Raw genomic sequence first — 15,441 nt, forward strand, 5'->3', positions numbered from 1 at the left:
TTGATCACAGCATGAGCGTACTGCTTAATAACCCCAGCAGTGAAAGAAAGTGTAAGTGGCCTTATGTCTGCAAAACTTGGAACTTTCATTCCATAGCCCTAGAAACAGTGTTGTTAAGCATAAGGTGCTTTAGTCAGTGTTTATGTGTGTGTGTGTGTATATGTATATATGTGTATATATATATATATATATATATATATATATATATATATATATATATATATATATATATATATATATATATGTGAATGAATGGTGGCTTTGTGGAGTGTGTTTTATACCTGTCACACGCTAACAACTGAAATAGCTTTTCCAATAGAAAATAGAATTACTTTAGCTAGCCTCCCCTCCCCCTTCCCCTCTTAATGAAGCTACAAAGGCATCTTGTGTGTGAATGGCACTGATGGTACCCTGGTTCACCCTTGGACAATGCAGTGTTGTCCACACAGGATGTTTTAGCACTATCTTCAATCAGCTCTGCCTGTCTCTGCATTGTATCAAAGTGCACATTCTGCATTGTGCAGAACAAATAATGCATCGGCACAGTTTAATATCTGGAAGAAGAGGGAGTACTGAATATATTATTTAATGTGGAAAAGCTACTGGTTTTTTAGAAGCTGCTGCTATCAAAGATTTAAATGTTCCACACACTTTCAATTTATCAGTATGATTATAGAATTGTAAAATACCAGGTTGGAGGGGACATCAACGATGGTCTGGTCCAACCTTTCCTGTCAATAGCATGGTCTAGATAAGGAAGCCCAGCACCCTGACCAGCCAAGTCTTTAAAGTGTCCAGTGCTGGGGAGTCCAACACTTCCCTGTAGATTTTTGTTCCCATTTTGTTCCAATGGCATTATTCCAGTGTCCAACTGGAATATCACAAAGTAATTTGTACACACGACCCCTCATCTTTTCCATGCGACTGCTTGTAAAAAGGGTGATTCTTCTTTGTAGCCACCCTTTGAAAATTGGAATATGGTGATAAAGGCTCCCTTAAGGCTTCTTTCTTCAAGGCAGAATCAACCCAGTTCTTGGCCTTTCCTCATATGTCAGACTTCCCAGACCTTTGATTATCCCAGTGGCCTTTCTCTGGAGCCTTTCCAGCCTGTCCATGGTTTTGTGTGTTTTTTGCATGTCAGGGACCAAAGCTGAACACAGAGAACCCAGTATTTCAGGTGTGGCCTGTCAGGTGGCTGAGTGAGACAATGGTGATTTTAGCTCTGCTGCTGATGCCCTTGTTGATCCAGTCCATCATGTCAATGATCCCGTTGGCTTCCTTTGCCATAACAGCACACGGCTCACTCACATGGAGCTGCTTGTTCACCAGGACCCCCAGATCCCTTTCCACAGAGCTGCTGCTCAGACAGGTCCATCCCAGCCTGTGCAGCACTCCTGGATTGTGTTTTGCCAAGTGCAAGATCTTACCCTTGTCCTTGCTGAACTTCCTAAAGTTCTCTGTGCATTCTATCAATGTCCTTTTAGTTCTCAGTGTGTTTTTTTCTGCTTTTCCATCTTTGGGACACTTCTCTTCAGAGGCTCACAGTTAAGCCAAAGAGGTCTCTTGCTCTGCCTCTTTCCTGACCTTAAAGGGGATGAATTGGTTTAGTGTTTCCAGGAGACTGTTGGTGAAAAACTCCCAGCACTTTACCCTCCATAGCATCCCTTCCCATGGGCTATGGCCATAGTGAAGTTTGCTCTTCTAAATCTAAAATGTTTGTTTTAACACTGACCTTCAGCGTGCTCAGCAGGATCCCAGTACTGTGGCCATGGCAGCCGAGGCTGTCCCTGATTGGAATTTTACAAAGCAGGTTTCCTTGGCTTGTGAGTAGCAAGTCCAGCAGTGCCTCACCCTTGACTGGCACATCGAACCATCTGTGCTCCAAATATATCCTCCAGGAACATGATGGATAACATGTGGGATGCTGTGTTGTTCTTCCAGCAAGTGTCTAGGCAGCCAAAATCACCCATGGAACCAGGTTCTGTTGACCCAAAGCTTTCTTAAGCGACCCAAATATTGTTTAATTGTTGTTATTTCCTAGGTTTGGAGGTCAGTGGCAGATGCCTACTTGGAGATTCCCTTTGGAGGTGACCTCTCTGACCTTGACTCAGGCATTCAACTGAGCTTCCACAATCTCTGTAGGCATATACTGGAGGTGATTGCTCTTTGGGTTCTCATCTTGGGAAGCAGCAGAGGAACACTTGGCACTGCTCTGATTGGCTTCATTTATTCCCCAGATCAAAAACTTTTGTTTTGATTCAAAACCTGGAGCTATGTTTCAGGAAAAAAAGCTTCTAAAAATTTTTGTCTTTAAATTTCTGGGTAATTTTGAGTTTATGGAACTAAGCTGTGTGCTGTGGCTAGCCATGACTTGCTGTTGACATTTTTTTTAAGAAACCAGTAATTTAACCAGTTTTGAACATTCAACATGGATGTGAAGCTTGTCTAAACTTATCTAAAGTAGCTTTCTATTTTTGAAGTACACTGTTGTGATTTTGATAATGAAAATAGTGTTTCCCTCTCAACATATTGTACATTGCTATTTATTTTGCTTTCAATTTGTATTTGAGTTCTGTTGTGGGAGCCACAGATATAATGCCATTTGAGCAGAAACTGTAATGGAGTCTGAGCTCTAATAATTGCAAGAACTGGGTCTTTTTGTTTCAATTTATGTATTTCATGCACTAGGCATATTTTAATAATGCATTGCCTGCATTCAATCTAAGTATTTATATCCTGAGCATATTAAACTGGATGTTTTTGTACACAGCCACCCAACATCACATGTGTATAATTCCAGAGACACAGTAGTGTTGCTTGGTGTAGCGAATTGTGGATTAATCAGTTAGCCTCCCTCCCCAGAAAGTCTGTGACTCTAATAATGCCTAGAAATGCAATTGTGAACCTGAGAATGCTTTTCAGTTGCTCTTCTGTTTCAAGAAATAGGGTTTTTATAGTATGTGTATTTCAGTTAAGGGGACAAACATGGAGATAGGTCACAGTTGTCATCCTAATCGAATCCAATCTAATCCTAATCCAATCTAATTCCAAGTAATTTGAGACAAAATGAAATTCTGAATGTTGTTCATAAATTATGATGGAGTATTACATACTCAAAAATGATAAAGCATGACTCTTCTTCAGAGTTACCAAAATTTAACATACAATTGCATCAGCATATTGATGGGATACCTTTTGAATTATAGGGGTTTTTTTTAGTCTTTAGAGTGGGAGCAGCCCAAGGTGGAAAGACTGCTGTAATCCTCAGCTGAAGTAATAAATGTTCTTTGAGTAGAGATGAATTTAACAGAGCTGAACATTTGTTTTGGGCTAATGGTCAGATATTTGGTGGAGACATTTGTCACCACCATCACAGCCTTTAAAGTCAGTGGGAAAAGTGTTCTGTCCTCTGTTACAGCAGTGAAATCTTCACCTGGGTTCATTAATTTGTGTATGTAGCTACATGCACATAATTTTGGGAAAATGAAGTTATCATAGAAAGTAGAATCCAACCTGAGTACATGCATTTGATATCGTAAAATTGTGGCAGATTATGTCCTGAAGCATGCTGTTTCTGCTGTTTCCCACAATTGTGCCTGAAGTTACACATGAAATTCAGGCTGTGCATCAATTCTAAGTGTAGGACATCTCAAAGCCTGTGAAGATGTATTACTGCTTGGGGTACTCTCCCGAGTGTAGCAGGTATAAAAACAATTGCCCTCTAAAAAAATGATCTAAAGAAATATTTTCTTTCAGGAACGCACATTTTGTCACTTCTGATTGCTCATCTTGTAGTTACTGAAGACTTTAGGAAGCTACTGCATGAATCCTAGCAGGATTTGATAGCTGTTGAAGGGAATGGATAGTATGTCCTTTTGTGCTTCTTCTGTGGACCAAAACACCAACTCTAAGGCAAAGTAAATACTGAAGAGACATTTTCAGTGAAATAAACAATACTTGATTGATACAAATGGCATTCCTTTTGATTTGACTAGACTTAACTCTCTAGGCTTACTTGTAGTATCAACACTTACTTAGTATCAACACTGAAAAATCCATTTTGGATTATCCACCAATATAAGGTATATGGGAGCTAAAAATGTAAAACCTTTTAAAATTACTTGGCTAGAGGTTTTACTTGTTTGAAATTAGCCTAAATTTTATACAGATAATGAAGTTCTGAAGGTCCTTAATATTTTGGGTGTTTTAGAGGATAATCAGGTATCTATAGAACTAAACTTTTGACTGTGACAATATATAGAATAGCACACAATTCTTCAGAAGTGCTTACAGAAGCCACTAAGAATAAATACCTATTTTACAGTTAGAAATAGTATTTAGCATCTGCATTGATAACTTTAACAGTTGTACTATAAGCTTTAGAAATACAGGTATTATAACCACTTGGATTTGGCTGAACAAATAGGAGGAGAGGAAAACAGGAATTTGAAAATCTTTAAAAATGACAAAGGTAAAAAATATCCATTAGTCCACTGATAGACTTGTGCTCCTTCAGTACAGCTTTTCACCTAGCATGACTTAAACAACAGAACATTGTTGGTCTCACCATAAACTGTCTTGTTGATAGAATGCATTCTTCAAACTTGTATTAGAAATAGATGTTCATATCTTCACTTTATGAAGTTACCTAAGCTAAAGTGTTGTGACCTAGGCAAAGTTATGAAGCTCAAAGATAGTAACAACTGTGATGGAGAAGAGTGACTGAACATTTAGTTGATTTATGCTTTGTACAGGACCCTGTTATAGTGTGCAAAAGGTACTTGTTTCAAGTGTGGATGTACTGCATGCTCATGTAATAGTTTAGCCCCAGTTAAAAAAGGGATGGCATTTAAGCTGTAAATACTGTATACTACTATATTTCATTTTTTAAGCAACTTTTTTATTTCCCTGTTTGTGTACAGTTCTCTATGTACATAAAAAAACTAAAACAAACAAACCACAACATTTTGAGAAACTTTTGTAGTTATCTTTTGCATTTTAATTGTGTTAACAACCTAAATATGTACATTCAGCTGTCTGTTTAGTTTGAAGTTTTCATTGCATGCTTTCAGGTTCTTTGAAAAACAGCAATAACAGTTGGACAACTATTTAAAGTAAAACATTCTTCTGCACAATTTCCACTTCCATTCTTTAGAATGCAGACGCAGTGGAACAGTTGTCCAATTGTAAGATTTAAAGAATCTTTAGGTAATTATTTATATACCTTTTATTTTTGGTAGTTGAAAATGTCTCATAGCAGCTTATAAACAGAATTTGCAAGTTAAGCATGATTTCTCATGCTCATTTATTTAACTAAAATTTTCTATTACAATATTTTCATAAACTTTCTGTAGCTTATTGCATGTTCTTCCAAGTAATCATGAAGCTATGTGTCAACCTCTGTATGAAATACTCTGACGATGCAAGTTTTACATTTTGTGAGTCTGGTTGAAATGTACAGATGTACACACAAAATAAAGCTAAAAATAGTAAATAAATGATGTACCTTCCTGTAGACCACAGTGGTGTGTCCCTGCAATTGTCTGAATTGTGATTTATAGATAGAAAAAACCCCCTGACTGGTACCTGTGTGAGAACCAGACTGAAGTGTGTTGTGAGTAATACCTTCATTTCTCCGTTGTTTCCACACACATCTTTATAACCTATGGCCTCTGTTTCTTACAGTCAAACTTCAGCATGTGGGAAAAAAAATGCCTGAGCAAATGAATCATCTGTAAATGGCTGGGTACAGCAGAAACTGAGGCAGCTGCTTCTGTGGTTATAATAAGGATTTGTTTACGCAACTGGCTGTATGGAGTTTAGAAAACAAATTGGTTGCAGAAATGAGAACCAGATTGATATAGTTCATCAGGTTAAGCCAGCTCACAAGAGAAAGCTGTTTGGGAAAAACATGCTTAGTCAACATGATGTAAATGTTTTTATAGGTTTGTTTTTTTGTTGTTTGGTTTTTTGTTTTTTTTTTTTTTGTGTTCCTGCTGAGGTATATAGCTGCTAGTTATTCCTGCTTTTGCCCCATGTACTTCATTTTTAAGGAAGTCTAATTCACAATGATTAGTCATTAGAGATGCTGTTTTGACAGACTGTAGTGTAAGCTTTGTATTGCTTATTTGAAAGGAAAAAAGTTTAATTTGCTTTATATTTTCTTAAATAATCTGTCTGAGAACATTCATTGGTAAATCTGTAGGTCTTCCCATGGAGAGTGGAAGTACTGCTCTTAGAGATGGCATTGCAGGAGCTGACTTATGAAGTGCTTATAAAACTAGTTTGCTATGTCTCAAAGTAATGGTGGATAGTGAGTTTTTTTGTTTGTTTTGGTCTTTTCTTTTGTGCATTTGAAATTTTGTTTTTGGGGTTTTTTAATTTGTAATTTAAAGTTGCTTTCAAGATGAGCTTTTCCTGTGAGTAATGGAGGTACAAAAAGGGAAATCAATCTAGAGGGAAGGATTCAAAATACCTGAATCTTCTGATTATAAACTCAGGAGGAAGTTGTGTAAGGCACAAAGTAATGCTGTGCAAAAGTATCAGCTTTACCAGTAACTGCCAGAAGCAAGCAGCTGCTTTGATTTTGCACCCTGTGTGGGGTGGGGTGCCTGCCTCTGCAGAACAGCTGGGTACCCTCTGGATCTGCCTCTGGACACAGCAGGGATGTTCCACTGCCACCCTGCTCCCTGGCTGCCTGCCTGGGACCTCTGCAGGAGCACCTGTGACATCTGGGCTGTGTCCCCAGCAGGAGCCAGGGGACAGAAGGAGCTGAGAGCACGAGAGCTGCTCCAAGGTAAATCATCTCTGTGCCCAAAACAGAGCCCTCACCCCAGGAAGAGCAATGTCCAAATGCCATTTCCAGTACCCCACAATGGCTCATTCACAACTGATTTTTTATTTTCCTTCTTAAAAAGTAAGATGGGCTTATTTAAAAGACACATACTCTCCCAAAGAACAGATGATCTTGTTTTCTGAGGAGCTTAGTTTCAGGAAATGCTGTTAAGCATTACATCTTACATTGCCTCACAGAAAGGTTTTTAAATCAGTTTCACTCTTCCAGACACACGAGAAAAATAATATGTCAACTTTAGAATACCAAAAGTAATTAGCCTGGTGGGTTGAGTGCAACCAGAATAAAACTGTGTTAAAATGTTCTGCATATTTAAAGATATATATAAAATGTCTACAAACATATATGTAAATATAGACACACACACATATGTATAAAAATATATATCTATATATCCATATTTACTAGAGCTTCTCTTCCTGGCTATGCTTTGTAAATGGTGGTGGGGTCTCCCTTTTTTTTTAGAAGTATTTGTTATTTTTCAAGTGTTTCTAGTAAGCTTGGGCACAGAAGTACAGTGTAGGTGAAGCTTGTTAAACTGTAAAATAGGATATGAGTTTAAATTTTTCGGGGAGCATGAGGACACAATTTTTATTTCAAGTATGTTCCTCTTGTCCAAATAAATTACGGCATGTGTCAGCTCAACTCTGCTGATGGATACTAGAAGAACACTGATTACTGACATTCCAGGCATGATAGATACTGGCACTATCAGGGGTTTTTAAAATTGTTAAAAGCTGACTGAAAATATTATTGTAGAATAGCAATTTGAAATGTTATCAGTGGAAGGGGAGCCAGAGTAATCAGTAGTCTGAGCCTATAGCTTCCTATTTAACATGGAATTTACCCCAACACAGCTGTTTCAGGGCCAGACTTAGCTGCCCCTTTGCACAGTGCCTGACTATCAGCTGAGCAGCACCTTTGTCCTGTGGTTGCATTTTGCTTTACAGCTGCCTAAACTGTCCCTGGTGCTATCTAAAAAAAAAAAAAAAATTAAATAATGGTGCCTTAAAAAAGAATGTTTCTAATGCCTGCACTATTTGTTCTCTCTTCAGTGTTGGAACAGTTACAGCTAATGGAGGCCTTTCCATTTCCAAACCTTGCCGGGTACAGCTTCTGCTTTTAGTACAATTCCAAGTGCCCTCCCTCGTGAGAGGTTATTTGTTGTTCCCTAACTACCCTGGCAGAGGTGTGCAGCCCTGCTCCCAGCACTGGGCAGCCTAGAGCCTTAGTCCTGCCTGTAGCCCTCTTGTGCTGGCATGCACGCACAGGACCTGCCCTACAGAGGCTGTAACTAAGTGTGAGACTGTAGAAAAATGTCATCTAAAGGCAGGATGGGAAGCATGAGGCCACAGCCCTGTTCAGTGTGCTAAAATTATAGGGTTTAGAAAATTGCTTTTTAAAAAGTCAGAATTGGGGCTGTTATCACAAAGCTAAGTAACCTGAGTGGTTAGGGATAAAGCATAACAGCGCTTGAGAAGTCAGTGACTGCCGGCCGGTGACTTGACAGGCTCACTGGATGTGGGTGAAAATGCCCTGACAGTCCATTAGGTGGCTTCAGTGGCACACACTTCAGAATACCTTGAAATAAAAGCATGGAACTTAGCTAGGGTGAGGAAGCAGGGCAAGGGACAGGGTGGACAAGACTGGGATGCACTGAATTATGGTGAGGATCTCTGTTGAGTGTGAAAGGGAGCAAGGAAAAGTGTATTTCTCAGAATGGGGGAAAAGGATGCTGCAATAACAAGAAGGGAGGCAGCATGAACTTCATCTGGAAGGCTAGGAGAGTTTTATTACTCGGAATATAAAAAGGCCGACATTCACATCAAAGATCATGCCTCAGGTTTAGCATTTTTAATTATGGCAGTTCTGTACAGGAAGGGAAGGAAAGCAGTGAGATATGAAAGAAAAGAATAACGTGCTGGAAGAATTATAAACAGATTCCAGACCCACCTTCATACTTCACCAGTTCTCCTTCAGAGTCAGGTGCTGCACAGAGGTACACACCCAGAGCTGTTTTCTCCATGCAGAAGGAACACTTCCTCTTTCATGCAGTCCTTGTTCTGTGTTTTTTGGATGCCACCAGTTCAGAAAACTCATGCCTCTATTAACCAATGACAAAGTAATTAATTAAAAAACTGTTCAGGTTCAAATAATATTTAAGTTGTTTTTATCTAAACTGGTTATTTGAGGAATAGTAGAACAAGTGCTTGGACACATTGGTTTTCCACAAACACAAGAAAATATTTTTCTTGATAGTTTTTAAAACTAGCAAACAAAAAAAACCAACAAAGTGTTATGTACCTCACTGTACCAGATCATATGCTATGAACTTTTTGTAATCCTGAAGCAATGTATAATCCTTCCTTTAGAGGACTGTTGTTGCATAAGGGTCGGATGGTTTGTTTCTCCAGTTTGTCTGATATTTAAGCAAAACCCCTGCAGAGCAGAAGTTCTGTCACTAGGTGGTAATCTTGGCCTATCCATGATTTCTCTCCTTCCTTTCCTCTTTCCTCCCGCACTGCACTTCAAGATAATGACCAAATCAACAATCCTGTTTTAATGCTGCTTCTGAATATTATGTCTACAAAGGTAAGTAGACTTAACATTTATAAGCTTAGGACAGACTGGAACTATTCATTCTCACAGTTTTCTTCATAGCATTATCCTTGTTTATGATGTCTGGTACTCAAGGTATTTATTATTTATTCCTGGTCGCATGTTTAACATTGTGCTATATGACATGAATATTTCTGAAATTCAAACTAAAATCTACAGGAGAAGATGAGAAAATCCAGATCTTCAACATTTCAATGTTAAATTACTCTTTACCTGAGGAAAAGCAGAAATGTGCTTTTGGTGGTGGTGGTGGGTGTTTTTCCAAATAAAGAAACAGAGCAGTAGTCTGTTGGCTTGGGAATTCAGGGCACAAGATTTTGCCTGGTGAGACATAGTAAGAAAACAGTAAAAGTGGGAGTGTGCAACAGCCTGGGACAGAAGGGAATTTCTTCTTGAGGCTATACTTCTATCTGGCTTGCCACAGCAGGTGCTTTCTTTGGAACACCTCCTTTCTTTCCATGCAGTGCAGCTCTGCAGGCTGACAAAGTGGGCCTGTAAAACCGGGAACTTTTCAGGAGCTGAATGTGACAGTTTTGCCATCTGTGTTCTCTCGTGCAAGCTGGGACTCAGATCCCACAGGCCAGCTTCAGGCTTGCCTCTCTCCGTGCACAGCCATTGCATTAAGTGCTCTCATTTCACTGTGTGTTTTGGAAAGTGAAGTCCTGCTTGGCTCTCTAGTTGGTCAGACTGAGATATGAGATACTTCAGGAAGAAGCACTTCAGTGCCAAGACAGGGCCTGGCATTTGAGTCTTTGCAAGGCACTTCCCAAGGGTTTGGCAGTCGGAGTAATCACTTTGCAGACAGAGAGGATCTTGGTCAAATAATGCCTTGACTGGCATGTCTGAGGAAGATCAGCTTGAAAACTGCCAGATTGTCAAAGTCACATTAAAATCTCAGTCAACTGCAAGAGAAACTCTCCAGTTCCCACTGGAAGTAGAGCTATTTCACAGGATTTCATGTCCTGTGGGAAAGATTCCAAACAGTTCTGTAGTGAATTTCAACAGCTTTACAGTAGAGAGGGAAAGTGCCTGAAATTCCTCATGTAAACATTAAACCCCCCATACCTCCACTTATCTGCCTAAACAGTCCCATAATCACAGTGATTGCATGCCCAGAGCTGAGCCACCCATTTTCATATTGAAGATTTACAACTATTTTTACGTATTTTATAATAGTATAGTATCCTGGAGCCAATCAAGGGAAAATAAGAACTTCAGCCGATGACAATCCTCTTGATTTCAAATTAACTCCTTTTTGGATCAGTTAGTCAGCTCTTTATATTTAACTTTGTCAGGTTCTGAGTACAGATTTCAGTTGGTTAATAAGATAAAGAAGACTTCAAATCTCTACATTTAAAAGCTGTGAGGGATTGATTGTTGGGGTTTCCCCCCCCTTTTTCTATTTCAAGTAGGTTAAACTGTCTTTGGAGTGCTTCTTCTAACTGAAGTCATCCAACTAATTTTTTCAACATGGTGAAATCTGTTAAATCTAAGCTATAAACATATTTTAGATATCCTATGGAAACTTCCAGTTGAAAAAATAAATGGTGAGTCCCTCTTGTAAACTTTCAACAATGCCAATAACAGCAATATTCTGCCTTTTACCATAAGTCTGAAGAGTGAGTTTTCTAGTAATTTTACAATTCAATAGTTGAATGCTCTTGCAAAAGCTGAAGGGCCTCTAAGCACAAGCAATGTAGTGTGTGGATCATGTGCTTGGAAGGTACTTAAAATAAACTGTAAAGGAGAGATTTATTACTTCAGTAATTAAACAGAAAGAGTAAAGTAAGCAGGTATTTAATGCCAGAGATTGCATGAGGGATCATTGTTCCATGTCAAAACATGAACTTACAAGTGGTAGAAGAGCCATAGTAAGTTCACATAGTTCCAGTTTTGAAGCTGAAACTTGTAGAGCTATGAGTTTTGAAGACATCCTGCCTTAATTTACAAACAAAACAAGCAGACAAAAGGCTAGATAGTCTGGCCTATTGCAAAACAAGGCCATACTCAAAGGTCAGACTGAGTTTGGGAAGCGCAGGAGGAACGAGCATGGATATCCATCTATCCAGCCTCACCCCCTGAACACCCAGTGCTCCTCAGCAGAGCAGCCAGGGTGAGCATGTGCTGCTGGGGCTGCAGGGAAAAGAGCTTCTTTCCCTGACTTCTCTCTCCAGGTGAGAGAAGGGGACAACCTCCTTTAGTGAAGTCTCAGTGTTAGCTAAACAATGAACGCTATTCACCTGTAAAAATGTGCATCTGAGGCTTCTCAAAGTGTGTCTGCTCTTTGGTAAAATGGCTATTACAAATCTTGTGCCACAGGTCTGCAAGGTACAGCCTAGTCTCAGGCTTCTTAAGTGTTCCATGCTCTGATCTTCCTTCAAGGGTTTGACATTGGTCTGCCTTGGTTTGTAAAGGTTCAACCTACCAATTTCATCCTATACCTAAATCAGGGAGTTAGGACTGAACACCTAATAGCCCCATGCCAAAAAGAGCAGGAGCAGATGGTGCTGCACCTGTGTCAAAGTATTAGTGATTGTAACACTGCCTCCCCAATTGCTTCCTGTGAATAACAGATGGGTCACAAACAGGTTATATCAATTGATCTTTCCAGCTTCTCTGCTGTATTTGCCAGGAAATTTCCCTCTCCAGGCTCAGTTTCACAAACATGTAATTTAATGGGGACATGGTTGAATTGCTTGGCTCCTATGGTTATATAAAAATAAATGCAGAGAGCTCAACACCAGAGCATGCACAGTTTGGGGAGACAGGGTGGAGTGTCATAACATTTATTGTTAGTCTGTAGTGAAAAAGAGCCCTACAAAAACCAAATATGGTGTTAATTTGGGGTGTTCCTTTCTGTGGCAGTGAATATTCTGTGAAATCTCCCCACTGCCTGCGCAGTTTCTGCCATTGTCCAAACAGCACAGGGGGTGGTGTGTGGGCAGTGGGCAGTGGTAGCCTGCCATAAGTTCCAGGTGTGAATTTCTTTAAGGCTAGCTTCTTTCTCAATAGTTCCGACTCACTAACAGCTGCTACTCTCTTGCCTTCTCGTTCACAGGCTCTTGATGTGGTTTTTGCAGCAGGACTCTTCTAAAAGGCTGCTACCTACCTGCACTGGTTCCTGCTCCCTACTGGTCCCCCTGGCCGCCAGTAACTCACCCCTTACAGTGAGCATGAGATTAAGTAAAATTATGGGATCCATTTTTTTCATTGCCATAGTCAGCTGAGATGTTTCATACAAAGCAATGAGCCTCTAGGTATGCCCTAGGTATGGCTCACACATATATATATTTATTAGAGTGGCACAAGCTGGGGCAAAGGAGTAATTCCCAGTGGGTATCAAGTCCTGCAACACACGCAATCATATTTAGTTGCTCTTAACAAAGCACTTTAAGGGTTTTTCAGTAGTCTGCCAGGTCTTATTCATGCTGTGGTTTGCTGGCAGCTATGCTGACCATAGGCCTCTTTTTCAGTGAGTCTAATTTTCTTTCAAACACCTTTTAATTTTTCCTGGAGTTATCTCTCTGACTTCCCATTTTTTTATTTAAGATGACGCTTTTTTTTAATGTTTTCATTTACATTCTGATGTGAAATTACAGCTGCTTTTGCATGCTCCTGAATTACTCTTCCCTCTGTCCCCAGTTCCAATAAAGCTTGCTGCAAGATATCAAAAATTATTTGTCTTGAACTGCCTGGGATAGTTGATATTACAAATATGATGCTATGCAAAAGTACTGTAAGATATTCCTTTTCACCTAGGTTTACTTTTGGCTGGATTCCTTAAATGAGCTATGGAAAAGAGAACTTTATGTTCATGCAGCTTGGGGCAGAAATGATGCAGCATACTACCTCTTAAAAATCTATTTTAAAAATCAATTAAAAGAAAAAAACCCACACCATTATATTGTGGGCAAGCAAAATTACTGTTTTCTCCCTACCCCTGGGTATCTTTTTCCAGGTGCTTTAAGGACATGCAGTACCTGTCAGACTCTATGCATTTATGACTCATTTTAGTTATATAAGAGAAAAGAAATAATTGATTTATGCCAGACAAAAGGACACCAGTACAGAGAATGTGCCTCTGGGATTTTAGGAGTGAGGGGAAACATATGGGTGTACAACAGTAAAATCTCTTCTCCTTCTTGTTCTCTAGGAAAGGCAATCTGCCAGGGAACAGTAAGGAATTTCAAGCTGCAGATGAGCAATGTTACTGCAAATGTGTCTATCTTACAGGATATTGTTGTTCATTTGCTTTCCTGCCATGAGGACTTCGTGTTGCAACTAGAGTGGAGAAAGGGGGAAAGATGTAGGGTGTAGTCCCATATTTTATTCTGAGACCTGGGATTATTTTAGAAAATGGCAATTCTAGGATAATAGCTTAAGTTAGCAATATTCCTTAGCTAGATGAGCACTACCACAGCTTTAGTTAGTACATGTACAGGGTTTTAAATTTGCTTTTGTCAATATGCACATCTTAAAATCTCTGGTGTCTTTTTTCCTATGCCCAAAGATACTTAGAATAAAAAGAAAGCAAATCAAACAAAAGGAAAAAACTGAAAAAACAAACAACCCCCACCAAACCCAGACATGGGCATTTCAAAACTTTTCAATTATGCAGGATATATTTAGAAGTATGTTGAAGATTTCAGGCTTTGCAGATGGCTGTTCATATTGCAAATGCCACCAGAACAAGCTATTAGTACGATCTGAAGGATGACATGTAATCAACAGGCTTGGCAGTAGAATGATTTTCTTCCTGTAAGTGTTCATCATTTTCCTGGGGCAATGATGTCACCAGAGAAGGGGTGAAGGTGTAGGAAAGGAGAATATGGAGAAGTCCTGTTGCTTGTTTCTGTGGCATCCTGATTTATGGATAATGAGAATGTTCCCTGTCTCAGTACCAAATAATATTTATCAGCCCTTCAGGAGAATTACTGTTATTTTAAGCATGCTCTGATTTATTTTCATAGAAAAAACTTTTGATAGATGTTTCATGCCACTGACCTTTGTAAGTAAGCACTCCATGTTTCACTGAAGCAGCAGTAAAAGCAAACCATACATTAAGAAATGCATTTCACTTATGATTCTTCATTGCAGCACGCTTCACGGGGGCATCGACCCAATGTCAAAAGAAGGGGTCAATTTAGTTTTAAATCCTTAGCCTTGTGACAGCAGTTTGTGATCTGAAGAAGGATAAGGTGTACCAGGTGCAATGGCTACAGAAACAAATTGCCTATGGATAGGCACAGTCTCAAACACTTCAAAAACCACAGAGGCTTGCAAGGTAAGATGTGCAGGGCCTGGCTTCCTATGCATGACTTCCACAGTATGAAGTTAAGGTGGAAGAATAATTAATTCTGAGGTAAGAGGGTGTACAGAAAGTTACATGGGAGTAGTTAGCCTAGATCAGGTGTAGACAAGTGTTGTTAAAACAGGCCTCTAAAACCTGTGTGTCATGTGAAAGACTTAAATGATGGGTCCTGTATGGTGCTGACAGAGATATCTAAAAACCCTTATGACTTACAAAAAGTGATCGCACTAATTACTGGCTAAAGCAGCAATGACAAAGCCCTAAAACCTTTTCCTTTTTTCTTTTTCCCCCACAATCACAATATTTAAAGAATCCAGTGAACATGAAGAAGTAGTTTTTCAGCATCCTACTTACCTGTGCCTGCAGTGCAGTGGCCTATTGCACACCCCTACTTCTCTTCTCCTACATGAAGCAGCAGCCTCTATTTCTGCAGAAGTGATGTCTGCTGTCAACAGCAGTAGGCTATGTCATATCTGGGGAGAAAAAAGCTCAATGTGTCCATTAGGATATGTTTTGTTATGGGCAAATGAACAACTGGTGAGAGGAAATGTCCTGTGGAAAAAGTTGCTGAGTGATGGAGGATGGTGAAAGGAAGCAAATGAGCAAATGAGGATGGTGAAAGGAAGCAAATTGGTAATTTAGAGAGAGGGCAACAAAG

This window comes from Fringilla coelebs (assembly GCF_963513975.1).
Source record: "Fringilla coelebs genome assembly, chromosome: 1".
NCBI classification, from domain to species: domain Eukaryota; kingdom Metazoa; phylum Chordata; class Aves; order Passeriformes; family Fringillidae; genus Fringilla; species Fringilla coelebs.